Source organism: Xiphophorus couchianus, chromosome 22 (assembly GCF_001444195.1).
Source record: "Xiphophorus couchianus chromosome 22, X_couchianus-1.0, whole genome shotgun sequence".
Classification (NCBI taxonomy): Eukaryota; Metazoa; Chordata; class Actinopteri; order Cyprinodontiformes; family Poeciliidae; genus Xiphophorus; species Xiphophorus couchianus.
In genome coordinates, this window is record NC_040249.1 from 6,038,300 (window position 1) to 6,047,952 (window position 9,653).

At 40.8% G+C, this 9,653-nt stretch overlaps 1 long non-coding RNA gene across 1 annotated transcript; it reads right to left on the reverse strand.

Annotated features, from left to right (window-relative positions):
* Positions 1 to 3,522: 3,522 nt before the first annotated feature.
* Positions 3,523 to 5,271, reverse strand: LOC114137427 (uncharacterized). Its single transcript, XR_003593987.1, has 3 exons — positions 4,126 to 5,271; positions 3,910 to 4,015; positions 3,523 to 3,819 (listed from the first exon to the last, which is right to left on the reverse strand). It is a non-coding gene; the product is annotated as an uncharacterized LOC114137427 (long non-coding RNA).
* Positions 5,272 to 9,653: the final 4,382 nt, after the last annotated feature.

The following is a 9,653-nucleotide window of genomic DNA, read 5'->3' on the forward strand; positions in this document are numbered from 1 at the left end:
TTTTACTTGGGTTTTTCAACCCGAGTCCTTTTCTCCACGACGGTGTTGCTATGTCATGACCTTTGATGATTGACTCTTGGCAGTGATTGACCTATGGGCTTTGGGACAATCCCATAAGGTTAATAATTACTTTGAGTCCTCAGTGAAGGACAATGTCCTGACCTGGAGCACAGCAAGGCACGGGCAGTCCATAGTAGCACTGATAAATGAACAGCAGCTCCTCATGCTGTATTTCAAAAGGAATTCAGATGACATAAAATATCCCCCCATTAAAACTGTAAAAGAACAAAAAGTAGTTTTTCAGGATTGTTCTTTTAACTTAACATTACTTTCCCACAGTTATTAAGTTCATTAAAGACTCAACAGGTTCGCTTTTATCTCAATCACTTTGGTCTAAAAAGCCCAAACTTTTCAGGAAGATTTGCAAGATCGTCATGAGTTTCTCTTAGTGCCGTTTAATTCTTGGAAATTTATTTATTGCGCGATCCGACACAGAGGATGCAGAGCCGCATGTGGAGGAAGGACAACAGAGAGAAGATAGGAAGTCCAGCAGAGCGGAGATGACAGAGCGACGCAGGAGCTGCGAGGCAGAGGCCGTGACTTTTCTCAGAGACGAACATTAATAATATGATGAGCCACAATAGGAGCACTGAGATCAGAGAGCTCACCTCCATTGTTCTGCCGTCTCCTACTGACACCGGCCGCTCTGCTGAAGAAAGAATACGGAGAATAGAAGAGCATAACCTGGCTGCTCACCATGCCTCTCCTTTTAAAGTGCGTAATGGCCTGCCGTCCTTCTAAATGTGCGCGTTTCTGAGAAACGACGTGCAGAGATACTGCACTGAGAGACTTGATCAAAGGTGGACCGTCTGCAGAGATTATTGTCAAACATTTAAAACCGTTCACCGAAGCAAACCCTCGTCTATGTCAATTTAAATATGGCTTGAATCAAACTGTGTACATAAATTTCTGTTTGTTTTATTGTTTTTCTTTGTTTTTTGTTGTAAATCATTTAAAAAATCTTAATTATCAAGTAGATATTTATTATTGACACAATGTCCAGTAATGCCGATTTGGGTGTTCACGGAAAACCAGTACTGACTATTTGCAATTGCAAATTGCAATTTTATAGCACAATCTCATATTTGCTTATTTTATTTTCAGTTGTGGTCAGGTAGGAGGCTGACTGACTAAACAAATCAGCTCAGTGTTTCTGCAATCTGGTGTTTCAAAAGTCAACTCCAAAGTCTTTATGCTTTTAAGTTGAGTATAAAGTCATTACGTTTGTGATTCACAAAGATCTCTGACTCCTACTGATCAGAATTTAAAGAAGCTCTGGTCAGAGTAATAATCAAACTTTCAGCTGCTTATTCAACAAAATAACACTTTACGGGCTAAGTAAAAGATGTAAAAGAATTCATCATTAAAGAAGAAAGTAAAATTCCTCTTTATTTTAGAGTGAAAGAGAAAGGAGCAGATCAAATACCAGCTTTATCTTCATTAGTAATCCTCAGTTTATGAACATAACACAGGATTTGCCAGTAATTAAGGAATCTGCTCTGGCAGTGACCCATATCGCCCACATCAAATATCCTCACCATTAATAACCTGTTGGATACATTACTGTTTAAATACAGAGCATTTCTACAGACTTACCAAAGAATTTCAATCTTTCTTGTTCTACTGTACAACATTTTAAAGCACTGGGTGTAACACAAACACAACAGCCCTTAAAGAAATTTTCTATAACGTAGGAACATTGCTCCCTGTTGCTATGAGCAAACATTGAAAATTAGGTTCAGTATTGGAGATACACTACTGAGAAGCAATTTAAATCCGTCTTCTACAGGTTTTGATTTGTGTCTGTTTAAGATGTCATCATCCTCATTATGTTTGATGGGTTGCAGCTGACACCTGAAGGCTCGGTGCCGCCCGGAGGTGCTGGAGAACACGGCGCAGGATGGACCGGTGTCACTGGGGCAGAGGCTTGCGGTGGACCAGAGGATCCCTTCGGTCATTAATCATCGGACTGGACAGCCACAGACAAGCTTCTCTGGGCTGGACAGGTCTGTGCAACTGGATCGCAACCTGTCCTTGACCTTATCTGTGCTTCTTTCAGTTTCACTATAGAGACTTCTTTCTTATTTAAGATTACCAATTGTAATTTTTTAATATTCAACACGTCTTTTGTAGATAAATTATATTTTGCTTCATTGATTAAATAACATGATCTCTGACCTAAGGCAGCCTTTCCATTTCTCCTTTCGGTTTATCGTCTCCTCCCTGCTAGTGAGGCAGGATTGTTTCATACTGGGGTGATAACATTACATCACTAAAACGTACCACAGTGGTAAATTAAACTATTTAATTTAAGCAAAAGATGGCAAGCTTATTGGTTTAATTTGACTCTCTACTTTCAAACTTCTTGTGACTTTGTCTCATGTTGGTTTCCTGATGCTTTGGTTCAACGAAAGTCGGTAAGAAAAGATGTCAATTAAAATTCCTGAAAAAAACAGCATATTATTAAGTTTTGTACCTTAATTTATTTTATTTTCCAAAGCAAACTACAAGTTTTCAGTGAGAACTCGACCTGTTTGCCTTCATTCTGAAACTGGTGTTTCTTCATGTCCTTCATATAGAATGAAGATTAAAGATTTCTATTCAGGTAGCTATGTAATTTTTGTATGTCATACGGTAGTTGACTTAATTCACAATAGGAAATTCCCATTTTGAATAGCAGCTAGAATAAATTTGTCATGAAGAGTAGTATGTAGATCGACCAAAATGCCAATTGACGGAGGCATTGAGTTGATGGTGAAGATTTAATGAAAATATAAGAACAAAAACTTAGAAAAATCCATGGGAGCACAGGAAGTCGGAACAAAAACCAAAATCTAAAGGAAGGAAACTAGCAAGGAGAACATGTGGAGAAATGAGTAACTAACAGGAGTAGACAAGAGGAACCAGCAGGAGTGACTGATGATAAGGTGCTTAAATACTGGAGAGGATGAATGCTGAGCAAAACTTAGCTGATGAGCTAACTGATTGCAGATGTGAGGAGAGGGAGAGTGGCACAGGGGTGAAGGAATGTACAAAGGGGAACAGTAAATAAATCTACCACTAAGAAATAGCTAGAGTAAAGACACATACTGAAACTAGAGACGCAAAGGATGGACTAGACATAAGAAGAAGTAAACATAACTAGAATCACTAGGTAGCAACTGAACCAAAGCAAAACAGAAACAGATGATCTAATGAAAGAAAAGGAACTACACTAAACTACCCTGGTGAAAAATTAATGTACTAAGTAACATACTTGAGCATACTTTAAGTCAGACTAATCATGAGTATATTTAGTTAATTTAAAGTGGGACATTTTGAAACAACTAATTTTGTGCTTAGTGTACTTTAATAATATTTAAATTGTATTAAAGTACAATTTAAAGTCTACTAAGTGTACTTCAATGTACTTTTTTTGGACAACTGAAGGTGAACTTAGTATACTTATATTGCTTTTTATGACACGCCGTCAAATAAAGTCTTACCCACATTTTTTCAAGAGCCAATATACTGTCACAGATTTGTACAAATTGTCATTGCATTCAAAGTTTACAGACAACATGCTTATGAAAGTTAGCACAATAAAACAATAGGTACACTTCAGAGGAAATGCGAAAAATATTTCACCACGGACAGAGTATTGCTTTAATACAATGTCACAGTATTCCAGTATTACTCCAGACAAACGGACATTTCTCCTTCCTAAGAACAGTGAGGATCTACGACAGAACATTCCCACTCACTGCACTTTACAGAAACCTACAAAAAACAACAATAGAGCAATTAAACAGAGAAAGCACTTGCATTTTAAAGAGTACAGAAAAACGGCAAAGAAAAAATAAGACTTACAATTTTAAGACGTTGTGGACTCGCTATGTATGTGACATCATCAGAACTGATGATGATTGGGACCAGATGCCTGGGGTGGAAAACCATTTCTGTGTGACTTCTTTTCCTGTTTATGTTAGAAGTAGAAAAAAAATAGTCAGCAATACCATAAAACCAGTTGATGCTGGCATTAACTATGAAGTTGTTTTAAGTGTGGACTTAAGGGAGACAAACTACCTTAAAAGCTTTCCATCCATGATCTGAACACGCTGATCCTTGAAGTGGGGAGGGGGGACTGGCGGTGCCCGTCTCCAGCAGTCATCAGATGAGAGGCGGGGTTCACCCTGGACAGGTCACCAGTTTGTCACAGGGCCCTGAAAGCCAACAACGAATAAAATGTATGAAAGAGAAATGGTAGATTAACAAGGGGAAAAAATTCTGTCCAGTTATTTTTAAATGAATCATGTTTATTAAGCACTTAGTGTTGATAACACACCAGTTTTTGCTGTTGAAAATGTAGCCAGCTGCTCAGTGAAAACAGACTTACACCATGAAGACGATGTGGAGCTTCATCCTCTGAACTGGTTGGTGATCTGGTGGAGCCACAGCCTCTTCTGAGAAGGTTTTCTAATACCTGATTTCTGGCTTCCTCTTTCATCTTCATTTGCTTAGACTGCAAAAATATGATAAAAACAGTGATGAACGGGTTTTAACAACAGCCTCACAATATCAAAGTCTCTTTGTCATACGGAGCTTAATTAAAACCAGGTTACGTTTATGAAGAAAACTATATTAAGTCGCAACAAACAGTTATAACATGAAGCCGAATGATTGTTATAGTAATAATCATAAAAGTCACAATAAAATTGCTAAAATAATTATTTCTGAAACCAACGTAAGTTTGTTTATATCTTTACTGCACTGTTTATAACTTACCACCAGCTAGCAACACGTTAGCAGCCTTCGTGACCCACATTTCATTTCCATCGGTTCTTGTCGTCTAACGCGGACTATGACGTCACCAGCTCGAATTTACCTAAATTACTAACTTTTATCAAGGCTTTTATCTCTACTTTTAAGGAAATATTAGGCGAGTAAAAGTGACGAATTTGAACAGCGTCTGTCATCTTCTATGGCTACACAGCTTTCCTTCTTTTTATGGCGCTTTTCAAAACAACTGAAAGTGTGCAACTACCGCCACCATCTGGTCTGGAGTGTGAACTGCAGCTAATGCCGTTCAATAATAGATCTTATATCTATTACATCTGAAAATGGTTTGGGTGAACACAGCTTCCGTGTTTTAGTCCCAAAACTGAAAACAACAGATCATATTCGGAGCGATGTAAAACTGAAGATACCTGCTGCATTTATTGTTAAGGACAAGTATTGTTTTTGTTGTAGCACCTCCGTCAGTAAAGTGTCAATGTTTGATATTTTGAGGCATTAGTTACTTTGTTAAACAACATTATATCAAGTCCCACTATAAGGATTATTATTTTTTTATTCTTTGCCATTTTAACAAAAATAGTAAAAGATTATTAAGGCACCTTAAAAGGCATACTTTATTAGCCTAAAGTGTACACTGAGATGTAATTTAAAACATACTGAAATTAATAATTTAAAATAAGAGTTAAGTGATTTTAAAAAATTCTTTTTTGAGTATATATTTTAAAATATACACAAAATATCTTTGACAGATATTTGGTGATCTATCTTTAAATATCTTTTAAATATACACTTGAGCAAGTGTATATTTACACGTGGGCAAATACATATTTTGTTCACTTAAAGTATACTTTTATTTAATATATTTCTTAAAAGTGTATTTTGGTACAATTATATTTAAGTGTGTTTAAGGTTATAATGTCGAAATTGGCTCAATTTAAACATATATGAAGCATACTTTTAGTATGCTTCATATATGTTTATAGGTAGTACACTTAATACTTAAAATGCACTTTCTCAAATGTAAGTATGTTTGAAATATACTAAAGTATCCTTTTTTTTTTAAAAAAACAACCCGAGATCCTAACAAAATTAGCCTCGGCATGAAAATTTGCTCCGGTGAGATTGATTTTAAAAGGGATAATGTCCGAAAGCCTCCGAGACAATAACAAACTGGAAAACAATCAAGAATCTGTCAGCAGCGACTTTTCCGCCTGCTTTGCGGTACCTGCGTGTGGGTCCGCCCGCGCGTCGGGCTCTGGGGTCCTTCTGATGTGTCTATCACTGACAGAACGAGACTATGGATTACCCCGCTCATTAATCACCATCAACATGGCAGCAGAGTCGCACCAGACACGCCTGCACCGAGAGAGCGCGCAAAAGCAAACGCATGCCTCCGCGCAAACGCGCACGCTCATAAATCTCTCCACACGCAGACAGAGCGGTTGTGACAGGTAACTGGCCACCAACCTGTCCGCGGCCTAATCTCATTAGGGTCCCGGCATCTGGGTCTGCCCTGCTGAGAGATGCTCCGTGATGGAGCGAAGAAGACAAGCCGTTCAAGCGTATAATGGATGTCTAAATCGCGCGGCTTCCGTCGCTTTAATGGTTTGGGCGAGAAATGTGGAAGCCGTAAAAACAAAGAGGAGAAGGAAAAAGTCCAAAGGAGACGTGGCGCGGTTGGTGGTGTCACGGTGACACTCGGCACACACCCATCTGCCACTCTCCAGTCGGCCGCAGTCCTGCCCCATCCTGGAGCGCAGCGTTGTACCTGTCAGTGTGTGTACAGATGGGCTCCGGTTTTCCCCCAGGTACCTGAGCTAAATGCCCGTCATTAATCACCACATAAAGCCCTCCCAGCGGGAGATGCCCCAGGTTAGGCCACATCAAGAAATAAATTGGCTGAAAAATGGCTCCGGACGAAGGCTCCGTCCCTGGAGAGGAAGGGAGAGCGAGGCGAGTATCTGAAAGAAGCCTCGTCGAGTCCACTAAGTCATCTGTCAGCGAGCTTTACGCGACATCATCATTCACTTGGCCCCGATCGCGCACCGGCGGTGCTGACAATCTCGGCTGTTTGCCTTCAGATTTGTACACATTCATCTTCTTTATTTGCCAAAGTGTCTTTATGTTTGTTACAGAAGGACGAGCTTCAGCAGCACTCCGAGTGTGCGGGGCCGTCAGGGCGGATCTGGCTTTAAATAAACATGTTGGAAATGTTCAAGTCAGCTTTCCAAGAACTGCAAAAAAAGACACAAAAAAAAGCAAGCAAAAAAAAAGTAGAGTAGGGTAGCCTAAGTGCAGGAGTGTCAATCTCATCAGTCGCATTTTTAAAGATCATGAATGTCTTTGAAGGGCCAACATTCAAATCTTTCCACTGATTCTCAACAGATTCTTTGGAAATGTTAACTGTATGATTTATTGCCAAGCATGGAAGAAAGCCTGCTGAAATGAAAGCTTCCCCACAGCATGATGGTGCCACCACCCTGTGGCACAACACTACATTCACAACACTTGATTCACTGTGGTGTTTTCACCGTGTTTTCCACCATTAATGGCATTTGACGACGGGTTTTTTCCTCCAGAGCTGTGGATCTCTGCAGCTCTTCCAAAGTCAACATGGGCCTCCTGGCTGCTTCTCTGATTAATTCTCTCCTTCCTTGGCCTGTCTGATGCGTTTCTTGGCATCCATGGTTTGGTTCGATTGTGTCTCTAATAACATCTCAGGGCAATTGGTTTGGAAATCAGTTTTAGTTAGAGATGAGGGTAAAGGCATACTTTTCATATTGGTTTTGCTTTCAAGATGTACGATTTTCTTACAAATTTGTAATTATGCAACACTTTCTGCTTGTGCAAGTTTCAGAATCACTGCAAAAATGCAAAATCGTGCCAAGTATCTTTGGTCTACTTTCTATTGCAAATAGCACACTTTAAATAAGACAGGTGTAACTTACAAGTAGATTTTTAGCAAGATATAGCAGCTTGTTTTAGGTCAATAATCCCTTAAGATTGATGAAAAGGCATTAGATCCACTGGGAGATTATTTCACTTACAGCATAGGAATAATGTCTGGTTATAAGTGAAATTATCTGCCGGTGGAGCAAGTGCTTTTCAGTCAATATTGATCAATTATTAACTCAAAAACAAGCTCCTATGTTGTAACTCTTACTAAAATGTTACATGTAAGGTATGTTTTTTCTTATTTCAAGCGTACTAAGATGTTTGCACAAGAAACTAACCCAAAATACTTGGTGAGATTTTGTGTTGTTTGCAGCGTGAGCAGACTGGACACCTCAGCACTGACGCCGCTAACGCTACCAGGCTCTACATAAAGTGGCAGCCTGCAGGCACAATGCTGGAAACCCCGAGGCCCCGGGCCCCTTTGAAGCCCACTGAGATCAAAAAGCGACGCTCAATGAATCCCAGACTAGGTGAGGAGTTTGAGCAGAATAAGAGACGAATGGTTGGGAAGCGAGGAGGGCGGGACACGGGGACAAAGACTGCAGGACAGGGCTGCTGACTTCCGAAAATAACATCATATTCTGAGGGCGGGCGTCCAAAACTCCCAGTCTGCCTCGGTCTCCCCTCCCGCCTTTCTCTGCCTGAATGTGGACAATGACTGTTTGCGTTTACAGAACCATAAATCAGAGGTGCCCATCGCCACAGAGCAGCTGGCACGTTTGCCAATAATTATAATTATTAATCATGCCGATTTCACGGTCTTCAGTGGGCCGGCGGGAGGCTGCACGGGACAGGGTGCGGCTGGCGCCTCCGGGACCGCAAGGCAGGCTGGGTAAGGAGAGGAGGACAGGCGGGGAGATCACAAAGAGCTTCCAAATGTTAAAACTTTGCTTTTCATAAAACGTTTTTTTTTTTGTTTGTTTTTCTTTTTCAGAAATATCTGCCATTTCTGATTTCGTGTTGAGGCGATTTTGTGACTTAAATTCCAACCATCCATCTTTTTTTTCCTTTTGTTTTTGTCCTTTTTTAGGTTTTATCTCCAACAATTTGCTACTTTTGACACCCAACAGTCCAGCCTCCCTCCGTCCCTTCCCGCCCGCCCAGAACATGAGTTTTCATCTTCCATCCTCCGTCGATGGTGGGGATATAAAAAGCTTCAGGTGATCCTTCCAAGCCCGGAGCCTCTGGAGAACTTGTGTTTAACTGCTCGCATTCGTTCCAGCAGCTGTTGCCAGCTCCCCTCCTCCTACTCAGACCCTCTGCTAACCAGCTGCCTTGCAGAGCCCAGTAAAGCACAGCGAGGAACTGCCAGCTTGTGTCATCTGCTTTTGCCTCCTACAGTACTGTAAATACGAGGATAACTGTATAATTAGACGGTTAACTAGTGGAATATGGTGTTTTCCTTGTTAAAACGTGTGTGCTTTGGGACGACGCCCATGTCTGTTGCTAAACTTGAATGTGCTGTAGTGTGTGTGAACATATGCGCTCCTGCGTGTGTGTGTGTGTGTGTGTCTGCAATCACACCGATTGCATCCATCGGTCCTCTTACATGTAGAGTATACATATCAGCGGCTGGACAGATGGTCGCTGATCAGCAGAGACCTGAACTCGGCGGCCCTGATTGGCGGCACAAACCTGGCGGACATCTCCAGGGCTGCGCGGTCCAGCTCTGGTCGGGGGTCAACACATGTCTGTGCTGGCACAAACGCCCAGTGAGCAGATGTGTTTTTCAAATCGGGAGACAGATAGCAGCTCCGATATGTCCTTCGCGTTCTTGTTAAGACGGTAAAGCTGCATTCAACAAGTAAAACCAAAATTAACATTCCCAATTTTCTGTAGGAGAACACACAAGCTGAAAGCAA